The sequence below is a fragment of the Notechis scutatus genome, chromosome 1 (assembly GCF_049901735.1).
Source record: "Notechis scutatus isolate UNSWTSFEM ecotype Mainland chromosome 1, rNotScu1.2, whole genome shotgun sequence".
Taxonomy (NCBI): Eukaryota; Metazoa; Chordata; class Lepidosauria; order Squamata; family Elapidae; genus Notechis; species Notechis scutatus.
Genome location: NC_142009.1, coordinates 148263250 through 148279186, shown reverse-complemented (window position 1 = coordinate 148279186; position 15937 = coordinate 148263250). Strand labels below are relative to the sequence as shown.

The window sequence follows — 15937 nt, the reverse complement described above, 5'->3', positions numbered from 1 at the left end:
GTTGATGGTACTAGGTGGCATTTGTCCAGGTTTATCAAGAACCAATGCTCTCCAAGGATCCTGATTGTCGACATCAGATCCTCCTCCGCCTGGGGTCTGGAAGAGGATGCTATCAGGATGTCGTCCAAATAGCATTGGATCCTTATGGGTAAGGCTCTGAGGTGTGCCGCTACCGCTGCCAAGAGCTTGGTAAAAGTCTGAGGGGCTGTTGACAGGCCGAACGGGAGAGCCCTATATTGAAAGTGGCAGCCGCCATAGCAAAACCTCAGGAACTGATGGTGGTTGGGGTGTATGGGCACATGGAGGTGGGCCTCCATCAGGTCTACTGAGGCCAAAAAATCTCCCTCCCGCAGTCTTGAACATTCGGTAGATTAGATGTCTGTTGAGCCCTTTCAGGTTGAGGATTGCTCGCCCCACCCCATTCCCCCGAGGCCTTTGGAATCACAAACAACATTGAATAGAAACCCTGTCTCTCCTGGTCCACCGGAACCGGCTAGATGGCCCGAATGTCCAGCAGATGGTGGATCGCTGATTCCATGAGATCCCTCTTTGAGGGGTCCCTGGAGATGGGGCAGCACACAAAGGCTCTTGGGGGGGAGAAGAGAAACTCTAGAGAGAGACCCGACCGTAAGGTTGACAGGATCCAAACATCCATTGTGGTCTGTTCCCATTTCTGCCAGAACAGTCCCAGACGGACCCCTATGGGGGATGAGGCTCAGGCGTCACTTGTTGTGCCTGAAGGGTCTGTTGGAACTCCTAAAGGACCTTCTGCCCTCTTGCCTCTGACGGCCTCTGGCAGGCAAAGGCCTGTCTATCAGCCTGAGAGGAGGATCTCTGGAAAAAGGGCCTACTTTGACGGGGAAAGCCTGCCCCAGCTTCCCCGTTTAAAGGAGGGCTTCCTGTAGTAGGGATGAGACCTGTAATCAAAGCGCCTCCCCTGGGAGGGCAGGATCTTTTGCTTGTCCCTGGTTTCCGTCAAAAAGGGATCCAAGGCTTCCCCAAAAAGCCTCTCTCCCTTAAAGGGAGCCGACGCCAGCTTCCATTTGGTTCTGACGTCCATCTGCCAATTTCTTAGCCAGAGAAGCCAGCTGTTATGGAAGAGGCCATGGCTCTGGAAGAAAATTTGGCTGACATGAGGGTGGCATCAGCAGTCAATTGAGCCGCAGCTATAATTTTATTCAAGTCCTGATGCACCCTGACATCCTCAGGTGGGATTCTGTCCTGTAGCTGCCTCAGCCACTGCAAAGAGGCCCGTGTAAAAAAAGATGCGGTCGTCGATGCTTTGATGGCCCAGGAGTCAGCTTGATGAGCTCTCTGGAGCGCCATCTCCTCCTTCCGGTCCTCTGTCTTTAGAACATCCTCCACATCAGGTGGGATGACAGATGAGGAAGCTAGGGCTACCACTGGGCCATCTACCTTTGGCACTTCCATAATGTCCAAAAGGTCTTTGTCCACATTAAATAAGGTAGACCCAGACCCCCTGGGGCAAGTGTACATCCCAGGGGACTCCCACTGCTTTTTGATCAGGTTCAGAAACATCTGGGGCACAGGTACAGCGTCCACCACAGATGCTTTCTCAGTGAACAGGAAATCCTCCTGATTCTCTCCCTCAGTGGGAAGGTCCTGAGTTTTGACCGTGTCCTTTTTGAGATGAGCTGTGCTCTTGGCCTTAACCAGCAGAGTCTTGAAAAGAGACAGCTGGAAAAGGCCCTTAAAGGATGGGGGACCTGCTACCTCCGATGGACCGGCTGTTCAGCAGAAGCCTGCCCCTGCCCCTGCCCCTGCAAGACTCCTCTGCTAGGTTCCAAATAAGACAGCTGGCGCAGCTGGTTGACCTCTGCCTGCAATTCCTGTCTTATGGTCTGGGAGATCCAGGCTCTCATGAAGGATGGCATTTCTTGCATCTGGGTCTCCTCCGGTCGTAAGCCAGCTGCTCTAGGTGTAAAGGTGGCTGCAGGCACAGGTCTGGCTCTACTCCATTGGTCTGCAGGTGCCGCCATCAAGATCCCCTGGGGTGGCTCAGAAAAACTGTGAGAGGTCTCAGCCCTGATTTGGAGGTTACCCTGCAAATCATGGGTACTTGAGCCCCCAGGAGACCAGGCTGTCATATACTGCCTATCTCCTCATCTTGAGGAGGCAAAGTTTGAGGGGTGGCTCTGTATTTAGCCATCCTAGAATCACTCACTGCCCTGTCAAACTGTTTGTCTATGGCTTTTTGTCTATGCCTGGCCTGCCTATCCTCAGCCCTAGAGGGTCTCTTAGGGGCTAGAGCCCTGGCTCTAATCCTAGCTGCTGCCTCTAGACCAGCAGACCTGGGCTTAGGAGATCCCTTTACAGCCTTCTCTCTACCCTGCTGAGGAACTGACAATTCTTGATCAGCTCCCTTGGCGGCCATCTTTGAGCCCGCCAAAAATAACTGTCACTTGACAAGGGTAGAGAAAGGGAGAAAGAAGTAAAAATAAAATAAAATAAAATATTCAGCCTAAGCTGTCAGCTACAGCCACAGTAGCTGTCCACCACTTCAGGAGGCTAGTGTGACCCAAAGTGGTGAGCTCAGCCCAGCTCCGCAATTCAAAAGCCGAGTAAAGGAAAAAAAGTTGAAAAAATGGCTGCCTCTTTGAATTGCAGCAAGCCGTGACAGGTCAGAGGCTTGTGAGCCTGGCGCTGGCTGCACCACAATTATCAGGCAGACTCAAGCATCTCACAGCTGCCACGGTGCTCTGGGGACTGGATGGGGGGGTCAAGATTTAATCCCGATGGCCAGAACCTCCCCCAAGGGACAATCCTGGAGACGAACTGCAAGATTGTCCCCAAATGAAATAAATGGCTGCTGCCGCCGAAAAGGGACAGAAGCGCTTAGCGGCAGCTGAGGCTCGTCCCAGGCAAGGGAAAGTGAATTGGGAGGAGGCAAGTTAAATAAGGTGCCGACTCCCACCCCAGCCCAGGCCACATGGGCTCTCAGGGTCACCTCCACTCAAGTTTTGGCAGAAAACAAAACAAAAACCAGTCCACCAGCAAGGAAAGTCAAAAAATATGGTAGCTGTCAAACCTGATCTAAGCCTCTCTGCGAAAAAAAAGCTTAATCCAGGGGGTGAATATTCTTCTACAATCCTAACTATTCAGAGCCCTTAAAGGGTGGTCTGAACACGCTGAGACCGAGTGAAAAACTAGGGACCGTTACCAGGGGGTGTGTCCTCAGTTTTTCAACTCGGTCTGCAGAGCTAGGAGACTAGAGACTACCCCATCCTGGATTCTCCCTTAGGCTCAGTGGAGAAGAAGAAAAAAGTCTGGATAGTGCCCATTGCAGTACCCAGAGATGGCAGAACAAAAGAGAAAGAACTAGAGAAAATCACAAAATGCAAAGACCTGCAAATAGAAGTAGAAGTAGAACAGCTACGGCAAAAGGAAGCCAAGATAGGAACAACAGCAATATGTGCCTTGAGTGCAATTCCAAAACATTTGGAGCATCACTTGAATGCAAGCAGCATTGACAAAATCATCATCAGTCAATTGCAAAAGGCAGCTTTCATTGGAACAGCTTACATCCTGCAACAATACCTTTAACACCATCCAATAACAATATTCCTATCCCTGGTCCTTTGGGAAGAGCTCAATTGGTGGATTAAAAATGCCAAATGCAATCTAAAATCTGGCTGATTATGTGACCAACCATAATAATGCTGAAAGTAGCCGATTACACATACACATAAATATTGATACTAGTTTAAATCACTTGTATTTCAAAACATACCATTAATTTGAAGAAAAATATGGACACTTATCTGCAATTAAGCATACATTTCAGTTGCCAGAAGCAAAATACATCCATCTAGTGTTGTAATTTAAGTATTTTAAAATGTTAAATGTTTAGATTTTTTTTTTTTTTTAGAATTGTTATCCTTTATTATTTTTTTATAAATAACTTAAGGCTGTCAAGATATCTAATACTTTTTCCTCCTTCTATTTTCCCCCAACAACAACACTGTGAGGTGGGTTGGGCTGAAGGTGACTGGTCCAAAGTCACCCAGCCAGGTTTCGTGCTTGCTTTCTAGCCTGGTGCCTTAACCCCTGGACCAAACTGAAGATTGCACATCCTCGGGATCTTTCTTTCCTCTCTTTTCCTGTATAATACTATAGAAGCAGATATGATGTGTGGAATGGAAAACGGAGAAAAGAAACAAATCATTTCTGTGCTTCATATTTTCTGCGAAAAAAGCAGGCCCAAGCAAAGCCATTCAGTTAAGGACCTGCAAGCATCTATTGACATCATGATCTCCCCCTCTGTCAAGTTCATTTGACAAAGCTTGTAGATCAATTGTCATCAGTCCAGAGCACTGGAAGCAAGTAATAACAAGAGCTACAGCCAGAGACGGCGAGAATGGAAGGGGATATGAGCGACAATGGTTAATGAAATCAGCTACTAACCAGCACTTTGAAAATTCATCCAGGAAACATAATCAAATCTGTATCTTGGGCTAAAAAAAAACACAAAAGCCTCCAGCTTCATTTTTATGCAAGGAAAGGCACAGAGCATCTCATCCCAAATAAATCTGGCAGGAGAATATTGGCTCTGGACATATGGGTAAGCAGCAGATAGACTGGAATCTATGGAGTAAATGATTTGAATTATATCAGCCAGTTTTGAAGAGTCACCCAGAGAACTATCACTACCGTTTCCTATTCTCCCCCTCTCTACAATAACACTGCTGAGATTAAGAAACTTTGTGGAGCGGGGGGAACAAGTAGTAGAGTACACAGTACACAGTATTAAGAAATTATATCTGGTCCTAAAACACTAGTTGTCAGAAAATATCGCCACTGACTCACCTGCCATATGTTTATCAAGTTTCACGAGAATATTTTTATGGGTAGCCCCATGAATTCTATTTTGCACATCTAGGCATCAGAAGAATTTCCTGTTCAATTGTGTAACTCTTTGGGAGAAGATGCAGTTTGTGTAACATGCTGCAAGAAGCAAATCAAGCATAAACATGCTGGGAGTAGGAAAAAAAAATATGGCTCCAATCTTTGAATGCTTTATTTCTAAAATATAAGCCACACTCAACACAAAGAGGTGAAACTATTCTATCACATCATCCATCTGAGCTGAAATGCATTTATTCGTGTTCAGCTATTGCACTTTCATAAATAAAGATTAAACCGTGTCATGTTTTTTTTTATTAAAAGTGTGGGTTCTTTCTAGGCAAGAATATATAACACTTACATATAATCCAAAAATCATATGCTATCAATATTACTTTGGCTGCTACTCTGTAAATTCCAGCAACATACCGAAAAAATATGCAGTAAAGAAGTAGGGAGAAATTATTCATTCTATATTTTTCCCAAGTCACCATTGATTTTCCTGAATAATCAGGAAATCAGACTCAGTAATCAAAATCAATAACCAAACTCAGAAGTTTAATACATAAGACGGATTAAGCAATGAATGCAAATGCATATATTACCTCAAAAAACACTCATTTCCAGCTTCCAGTTAGATGTATGCAAAAAAAAGTCACAAAATTTCACCATCGCAAGAGGATAGATAAGTGGACCAGAAAGATAATAAAGATAAGAAAATAAATCAGAAATGTTCTGGTATCCATTTATCCTAACTGTAACACTTCGTATACCAAATGACATTCCACAAGGTATTTCTAAATTGAGATTCAATTCCTGCATCATTTATTTTCCAGAATAAAATCCCATTACTGTAATTCCTCAAATATCTTCCAATGGTGACACTAGTCAACTGTATAAATACAAAGAAAATTCATGCTTTTATCCGGAAATGACTCTAGCCTTCATGGTACAAATGGGCTTAGTGTAACATTTGACAAGCATTTCTAAAATGGGATAGTAAGCGATACAAGTATGGGTTTAAACAGCAAGTAAACGAATTGCTGCGCATAGATAACTGTGTGGCCCCTTTGCAGAGCAAGAGCTATTTTCAGTTCTTTGTCAAGACAAAAGATTTCCCACTAGAAGTTCTTAATTTGTCATGGTTGTTCCACGAAATATTTCCAATAGAAATATTTTTCTAAAAAGAACATCTTCATATTTCTCATATTACGAAACTACTTATCAAATATTTACAACTGTTTTGATACTCATTTGTCTAATACCTAGCTACAATTGCTGGATACATAACCACACGTTTGCATTTTCATAAAAGTGGAAAAGCTCAGCCAGGTATGCCGAGGTATGCCTATCTCTTAGTTTGGCAGGTGCTTGCTTCCTGCAGCTTACACTATTGAAAAAGCTTCCTTTACTTGTATCCCCATTCAACACTGTATGGATTCATATTTTTTATTCATACAGAAAAGCAAGCAACTTCTAGCAAAACATTCAGAAAGCATCATGCTGTGTCATACAAGGTAGCAGATGAACTATGGGGGGGCGGGGGGAAGCTTTGCCTATCCTTGAACAAATGAAGCCGCTTCTAAAATATTCAACATAGAAATCTTTAAAACAAATCTCTCCAGACTATTACAGTAATGTAAATAAAGATAAAAAGAATTAAAACTTGCTTGATTTTGAAGATAAAAGGAAAAACAATTTTTCATCTCTTTTTGCATTCTAAGCAATTCTTAATTGCTTAAGATTTGATGGGCATTATGTAATAAAATACTTGCCTTGAATACATTTTGTACTCCATACCTTTACCATTCTTAATTGATAGCACTGGCAGTGGAAATACCTATGTGCTGATGTGTACAGGATTTCGCTTGGTACAACGCTAGGGATTTTCTTAGAGTTACTGTGTGTTCCTTACAAACATGCTCCAAATTATGGTCAGCAGCTTCGTGCTATAGAGACAGCAGCACAACTCAACAATTAAGATGTTTTGTTTTTAAACATTTTTATTTAACAAGAAATTTAAAAAACAGGTTTTTCAAAACTACTTGCACTAAGTAATCTTTGAATTATTGAATCCTGGACAGCCAACCCAAGGGAATATTGTAGAAATAAGCTACCAGCTCTTATTAAATGGGACATAAGAATATTACAATCTTATTTCAAAGCAGCTTCTCATCCACTCCAACAATATAATTCTGGATATTAATTAGTGTTCTGGACATTCTACTAAAATTCTAACATGCTCACATTTTTATAGTATTTTATATAATTTAAAATTGAATTATAAACCACAATCTTAAAATCCAATTTTGTATTTAGGGAACATAACGGCTTGTTTCAAAGTTCAAGCCCCAGAAGGTTCCAGTGGATTGGAACTGCTGAGCAATACATCCCCAAACAATCTGTGAGAGCCTCATGGAGAAGCATGGAAAATAAACAACATAAAATAGCTATAATGCTCATGTAGTGACCTTGTTTTACTTGAATTCCATACACAGAACCTGGAATTAAATGTTTGGCAGCTTAAACATACCAATGCACCAACATTTTTTCATTAATGATACAATCCTAAAAACATTGATTCAGAAGTAAAGCCACTAAGTTCAGTGAAACTTCAGGTAACTGGTTATTGCAACATGCAGATACAACAGTGAGTTCTGGGTGATCCATGACCCTGCCTCAGCTCAATAAGCTGTTTTACTGCTCACACCAAATGCCTGCTTAATCCGGCCTTTCGTTCCCCTAAATTTCAGCTACATTCCCACAAGCAGAACAACACTTACATCCTCAGGCTTCATTGTCTTCTGACATTTTCTCCAACCCACCTAGCTGTTGTCCATCTCTTTCATTTTAAAAGCAATCAGTTCATCCCTTCACAGCTATGCATTCTATAAATAAATCAAGTTTCTTTTGCTAATCCTGATCATCCCATTAACTTCACAGATTGAACCTCTTTTACGTTACTGCATGTCCTTTGCTCACTGTGAAGTTGCTCCAACTTCTTAATCCGTTTGGTTATTGTTCTTTATATTTTATGGCAGCTAGGGAACCAACAATTTCCTTTTGAGCAAGATAAAATAGTTTCTAAGGTATTTCTTTGATGAAGAATCACCACAAATTATGAAAACTTTTTAGAACCTTTGTTGTTCTGTTTAATAAAATCAATTTCCCCATACATTCCTTTTTGCTTGGCTCTGATCCATCTCATACAATTATTTTCTTCAGGTTCTCAACTACAGCAAAAGAAAGATTCAACCCTGGTCTGTAAAGACATAGGAGCCTAAGCTGAAAGAAAAGAGTATCTGCTAATTGAAATGCAACATAAACATTGCAAAAAACAATTATAATCCATTCATAATAGCTAAGCTCCATAATTATCTAAATAATCCAAGTCTTGTGACACCTCAGAGACTTAGTGATTGTCTCTGCTGACAAATCTTTGTGGAGAATATGCCACTTTATCAGTACAGATTTGAGAAATGTGGAGAAAAATGGCAGGAGGGGAAAATAAGAGAAGAGGTGAGAAATAGTAAAAAGTATGACCGACCAAAAATTTTAATTACCCTGCATGTGTTAGCAGAACATCAATAAAAGAAGGCCTCTGTTATGGCTAGCTACTCTTTTATTAATGACCATCATCAACAAGACAATTTTGAATATCTTTGTAATATTTCATGAATTTGATAATACAGACTATGATCCACAAAAGCCTATGAAATAATAATTGGCTCTAAGATGCCAGAAAACTCTTCATTTTTTTCTGTTAGCAAGAGTCTTAAAGTCTCAGTTTTATTTACCTCTGGAAACAAAAATAGATTGATTTTAAAAAATGAAAGAGAATAAAAAGAATAAAAACACTGTTGTTTTGTCCTTTATATTTAAAAAAAAAAACATTGCAGGAAGTGGGTTAAAATTAAAGCTTTGTGCAAACACCAAGAACAATAGTACACTTATAAACCATATCAAGAATAAATGACACTCTTGTATAGCACTGCGCACATGTGCATATGTGTACACCTGCAAGGACACATGCATTATAAAAGCAAAGAGGAAAAGCTGAATTTCCATGTTGTTCTGATTCTGCAATCAAATGAAGAAAATTCAGTCACAAAGTAGGTCGCCTGTTTGTCTAGCAAACAAACGGATTGCCTTGATTTAGGATCCATGCTTAATTTGCAAGTCAATGGGATAGAAGAAGATTCTAAATGATATACAAAGTTACACCTGATTGAGCCACAATCAGAGATAGAAGAATACACTATTCTTCTGCATGTACTTTTTAATTCAGCTGAAATATCACACCAAGCCCTCAAAAGCGTAATAATTCACATGAAATCAGAATTTTTCAAAGAAAAATATGCTTGTGGACTCAGACAAAGCATATTAAATTATGGTCTACAAAATGGTAATGTCATTGGTTTGCCCTGGAACACAGCTAAAATTGATGGTGTTGATCAGCTGGGAAATGAAAAATCAACAAACCGGTTAGGTGAGTAATCGCTACCTACCTATATGTTTTCAACTATAATTATTTTATTTTATATTTGCTCTATGGATACTTCAAATCATGGACTGATGTGGCAGCTGGAGTTAACTGTCATCTAAAAATAGAATTTCTAGGATCTTACAACAACCACAAACAGTTACAGTGGATCTTTCCAGATTGTTCTTACCATTTCTTGGCTTTGCAATCCCATTCAGTGTATATTTATACCTAGGATCAATATGCTAAAGACCTTTAAATACTTCATCTTTATAACTACTGATAAACTGAATAAAAACATCCTGACTAATTGTAGCCATGTGTTTTATGTAACTTTCAGCCCTCAGTAAAATACGCTACTCCTCAGAGACAGTAAACTACAACAGTTAATTCTTCAGGGTACTGGATGCTCAGGAGAAGGCAAAATGTGCCCTGAGAAGCAAACTAATGCTTTGTTCCCCTTGGGAAACAAGTATTTTTGTTCACATTCATTTCTTTAAATTAATCTGCCGGGCAGACCCCAAAAGCACCCTACAAAATTGGTTTAGAAAAGACAAACAGAAAAAAATGGAATGCTTTTGAATTACTTTAAAGTAAGACATGATTTGATAAACATATGTTATTTGTCCTTATTATCTACAGATGCCAAATAAAAAAAGGTTATATTCAGAACCGGAAGTTTAATCAATGTTCCTAATTGGTAGTAACAAAACATTGAGGATGGGGGAAGGAAGAAAATAAAGTAGCAGCACAAATCACCAATGGCCCGATACTAACTGTGAAAGCCTGCGTTGATAGGGATCCACCTCTTTTAGGACGCTTTTTAGTGTATGTGAACAAAGGTAACAGGTTCTGTTTCATCAATAATGCCTTTTTCAAAGCTGTGTTCCCATCATGGGCATATTTGCTTGTACCATTCATGTTTATGTTTTGTAAAACATATCAGTAACAGCTTTGAGAAATTCCACAATTTAGTGGAGAGAGTGCTAAAAAGGTAAGGTTACCTATACTGGGGCTGCTTGTCAGATCTCAATTCTACCAATAAGCAGTTGATGGGCAAATAGGAAGGAAGGAGTCAGACAAAAGGCCAGGTTATCTGCAAGACCACCTCTCCCTAAGGACAGCATACCTGTCTTAGCAGATAGAGTGGGCACATTGCTAGTCCCTTCCCTTAAACATTGCCATCTTATGGGAACTAGGAAGTGTGCCTTTTCTGTGATAGCTCCTGCCCTATTATATATTCTTCCCCATGACGTTCAACAGATGTTCGACACTCTCCTAGCCTTCCAAAAAAACATAAGACTTGGATTTCCCTCCAAGCACTGGGATACAGTAAGATGGATAAGCAATTTAACAAGGGATGGCATGTAGAAACCTAACTTTGGTGCCAGGGTTTTACTGTTTATGTTTTAGTAAACATATGTGTTACATTGCCTTATTACTGATGTTTTAATTGTTGATTGGGAGCCACCCAGAACTTGATGTGTTAAGTGGCTCTATAAATGTATTAAACAAGAAAACACAAATGGCTTATTTCCAATGATTTTAAAGTGTGTTCTCATGAGTACTGGAGAGATAGGAACCTCTTCTTAAATCCCCAAATCTTATTTTTCAGACATATTATGTAGAACTAAGTGCATACTGCATAAATACTTTCTTTCTCTTTTCTCTTTGTAATTCAAAAGCATAATTATGGGTAGATAAATGTGTCAGCAGATGGAATGGCAAGCTGCTGCAATGATACATTTGTGTAACTTGTAGACAGTCTGTTGCCAAATAAGCAAAATAATAGAAGTTAAGGATTAAAATCCACAGGTCATTTAGAAATCTTTTAAAAAACTAAAACCTCTTCCCTTCTCAGTTAAAAACATTTCCTTCTTTCAAATACTACTCCAGGCCACGACATACCAAGTGCAGAGCTTATTCTAGATATTTCACAGAAGTTCACGTTAAAAAAACAAACTTTTGTATAATGCTCGTGGGTCTATATATTCTTCTCTACCCTCACTGGTGCAGCAAAAGATGAGTCTACAAGCTTGAGATTCATACAAGTTGGTTGACATCATGATTTTTCACCGTATCTAAGTCAGCTCACCTTGCTCTTTTCTCTTGTATATAAATTCTTTAACAATATTTCATCATGTGTTATGTCATCATTAATTATGAGTAGCGTTTATCCTTCAAACCAAAGTTGGAAATCAAAGCAAAGAAATCCAAACCAACTTTGGATCTGGAGAGTAGCACTAAATATGGACTGGAACATCATATGCCAGGACTTCGCCACAATGAAGAGAAACTGCTCATAACTCTTCCATCACCTTTTCACAGATAGCCCACAGAACCCTAAATGTATGTGCTTAAACCAGCAAGAGCAAAAACATCCATAAAAAACTAGCAACTTCAGTACCAAAAATACAACTATGAAGTACTAAAAAAAAAAAGCAAACACATCAATGGCCCATCTGATGGGAAGAAAAAATATATTGTCTTTCCTCACCATAAATATCCAGAGATCAGTCCGATTTTGATCTTGGAAAATTCATCCCGGACTGCAATCTGATTCAGATTGACTTGGAAGTAAGCTCTTCTGAATGTCCTGGATATTGCTTCCAAATAAGGTAAAAATAAAATCTTCCCCAGGTCAACCTCAACAGCATGAAAATAGTTCGCCAGTCTTGTTCTGAGATATTTTTTTGCTTCCTCCAGCCCTTTCAAGGTCTCTCAGTTCAATCCCACCCTTAGCCTTTCTGAGATCAGAACTGCCACTTGCATTATACTTCCAAATAAGTGAGAACAAAACCATGTTATGGAAATGAAAGAATAGGCTGTTTGGCAAATGTATCTCCACTGAGGCACAACATTGGCAGATTGGTTACCATCTGTTTTAGGGATGTTTTTATATCATATTTTACCCTAATATAAATTAATCTGTTTTGTATTTTGCTCTTTTTATTGATAGCTATCTTGAGCATGGGCATGCAGAAAAAAGAGCATATTCAATCAAAAGCACCATAGTTCTGAGACATTTTGGTAGCTGTAGCATTTACTCTTTGACATTCATTTCTATAATGCTGGAGATCCCTATACAAATGTTTTAATCTAATTCTATTACAATCCATTATGTATATCTTCTTACGGAAATCACAGAGGCCGGAAAAACATGGGAATGAGGAGTATTTCCAGTTATTGAGCCAAACAGGTTTCATAACATCTTCCTTATCCTTCTGGCTATAAAAATCAAAATGAATATAAGATGTTAAATTTTGCAGTGCAAACACTGTGCCCTTGTTCCTGGAACTAGCATTCTCAGTCTAACTTCTGAACAAGGGAAAATCATTTGTACCCGTTACACAGGTAGCAACTAAATATTTGGAACAGTGATGCTACTGCCCTTCGAAATACATACCTCCTTGAAAAATCCATCAAAGTAATGACAGATTTTTGCCTTGTTCGGTGTTCACAGACTTTTAATTACCTTAACAGTCATGCAATTAATCTTTCCAGTGGAATCACAGCTGTTAGCTGATGATGGGAAAGCTGCAGTCAAGATCAGACGGGGGCACGAGAATAGCTGGTCACAGAAACTATCCAAAGGATTCAACATTAGGACTGCAACCCAAGTGCATGAGAATAAACCTTGAACAAGCGTTACACTATATTTCAAGCCAGTCAATTACTTCCACGCAGCATAGACCCTTGTGCTTTTCAGCACAAATTAATCACATCATACTTTTTTTTCAATATACAATGCCTTTTCAGTATTCAACTTGAGCTTTAAAGTTACTTCTTTCATGAGGTGTACCAAATCATACACTTTATATCCCAAAGGACATTGCAAATAGTTTGCTTGCAAAATATACCCTGGCTGTTTTTTAACCCAGACCAGAGTGATGCACAACCTATTGCAGTATGTCCAAAAATAACTAATTTGAAATCTTATATGGCTTAAAGTCGGCTATTCTAGAGTTTATTTCTGAGATATGAGCCCTTAGGATGTGCCCTGAAACATTTTTCCTCTGTTACCTAAAAAGTCACTTAACTTTGAAACCATCTATCCCGTTTCCCATATTTGATTTATGTAAAACAACTCACACATTCTCTTTATTTCAGTAAATTCTTCAGAAACATTCTCAACATTCTTAATTAGTATTAAATTAATGTACATAACTGTACACACAATAGCATCTATAATTTTGGGAGGAGAGGACATGGACAGCTATTCACGTTTTTTCCAGAGAATAAAAGTACACGTTTCCCTACACTTGGATTAACTACAATAACACCAGCCTCCATATTAATAAGCCATGATTTTATATAATGAGAGCAAGGTTTAGCAGGTGCATGGTTTAGCAGGTTCATATACTTCTCCCTTATCTCCTTCTGCCACTCATAATTCAGTTTTAAGAAATATATCTGAGTATGTCTTGATTCCAGACAGAATGTAGACTGAAATCTTTTGCAGCACCAAACTGGTCCCTGCAAGGAAAGCCATGGAGGAGGCAGCAACAATTCCCACAAACTGCTTATTTGATCCATTTCGTTTGCTGATTTGTAAACATGTAAAAGTTTGAATAGTCTTTTCATTCCCAAGCACCTGAAGCAGATTTAATAAACAAACAGCTAAATTCCTTTCTGTCCACCAAACCCCCGAGGGAAGTGAATTAATTTCTCTCTCTCATAATTGTTTGATGGATCTCTGGTGCATTTCATAATCCATTTTAGCAGAAAAGACAATCAAGAGAGTTTTATAATCTCCATATCAGTTTAACTTTCATGACAGAAAATAATTGTGACTTGATTTTCTTTGCTGATATAAGTGCCATGCACTTTTCTCTAACAGCATCCTAGAAAAAAAATCATGTTCCACATGTCTGAAACATATTGGTAGTGTACAAATGTCATTTCCCAAGAACAAATAGAAAGCAGCATCAGGAGAATAGAAATATCATGGATCCTGTGTTCTGTGTAAGAGGCAATCATCACACATACTATAATATCCATTCTGATCAGTCCGACTTCCTATACAGAATAGTGGTCTCTAAATGCTTCAAGAAAATTGCAAAAAAAAATGGCAACAAGAAAAGCCTAACCCATTCCCTAAATACTTGCAAGTTTCTGAAGAAAAACAGTATTTATGTAAGCCTGTTCTTCCAATATCTTCAATTAAAGAGTAACCCAAAGTCTAGAAATCAACCATTACAGTTTCATTCTTTGAATTAAACAAAACTCCCCTTCTTCCAGCTGAGATTGTCACCAAGGTGTGTGCCAATAGCTGTGGTTTTGAGTGAACCATAACTTTGCTTTGACTATAATTAAATTTACATCTAATCTTTAACCATGATTGTGTTCTTTGGGAATTATGAAAGGATAGAAGAAATGATCATTTAACGTCATGGCCCACTTTCAATCCCTTAATCATTATGAAGAAACAAAGAACTTTACTTTGGTAGTAATCTAGTACTAAAAAAAAATTAAACAATACAAGGGTAATATGTACTTACAGCATTGCAAAACCCACATTCGTGTATCTTTAAATACCAGTTACTAAGTGGAAACAGTAGGGGAGAGCACATTACTGTTTCTCCTGGAAATATTGATGGATTACTATCAGAAGAAGGCCGCTAGATCCATCTTAGCCTATTCATCTATATCATCCAAGAAGAGGCTCCATTGCCTTTCTATTCATTTTTACAGCAACCAACTTAGATTCTTAAGATTAAATCAGAAGTGTCAAAAGTATGTTCCTAAACTATCTATTCATTTTATTTGAACTGGATGATAATAATGTTGTCACAACTGTTACTTTTATTTAGCTAATAATATCTTGATTATTGTTAGATGTAAAAGAAAATGACTCATGAACCAGATCATAAAATCACCCCAAGAGTTAATGGTGATTGGTTATTAATTTTCTCCCTTTATTTCTCATCCCTACTAAAATTGCCATTTTGCTGAGATCTTCCCCAATCTAGTGTTTCTTATCCATGCATTTATTCTTCAGTACACTATCAGAGGAATTCAAGAAGTTGTAGTCCAATTAAAAACAAAAGGAGGCAAACTTAAGGAAAGCCATTTTATTGCAAAGAATAACAACTTAATTAATACTTTGTGTTACATTATTTTCCAAAGCTTCTTTTTTCTGCTGTTTATTTTAAATATCAATAATGGGGAAGAAAAAGTATCCACTCCACACCTTTTTTTAACAGAAGTTAGTCCACCTATTCTTCAAACATGACCACATACAGAAGATTGATGAAATTATTATCAATGTAACCAGCAGAAATTCAGCAGCCCCTTTTCTATTTATCACAGCAATTCCTAACTACAACTGTAGCCATAGATCCCACAAAGAAACAGAAGAGGCAACATACACACAGAAGGAAGCATCTATTCTGACTAACTTCTTTGGGAATTAAGAAAAAAAAAGGTCTTTAGAAATATTTTCATATGTTTGGCTTGTGTATGCGAGGTGGGGAGAGAGGTTGGTAAGAAAGTGTCATCTGCACTAACTGATCACAATAGTTGGATATTTAATGTTTGTTTGTTTTGCTGCTCATCTCAAGAGGTTACCATATAATAAAAAGTGTAAAA

General features: G+C 38.8%; 1 protein-coding gene across 9 annotated transcripts in view; it reads right to left on the bottom strand.

Moving 5' to 3' along the window:
- The window catches only part of PLCB4 (phospholipase C beta 4), a 187925-nt gene that overhangs the window by 166065 nt on the left and 5923 nt on the right, over positions 1 to 15937 (bottom strand). Inside the window, exon 1 of one of the 9 annotated variants that reach the window (XM_087948422.1) lies at positions 7647 to 7664. The exons of the other annotated variants lie outside the window; for them this stretch is intronic. The gene's annotated coding sequence lies outside the window, so the exon portion shown is untranslated. Of the gene's footprint in view, positions 1 to 7646; positions 7665 to 15937 lie in introns of those variants that run through there. 9 annotated transcript variants of the gene reach the window in all.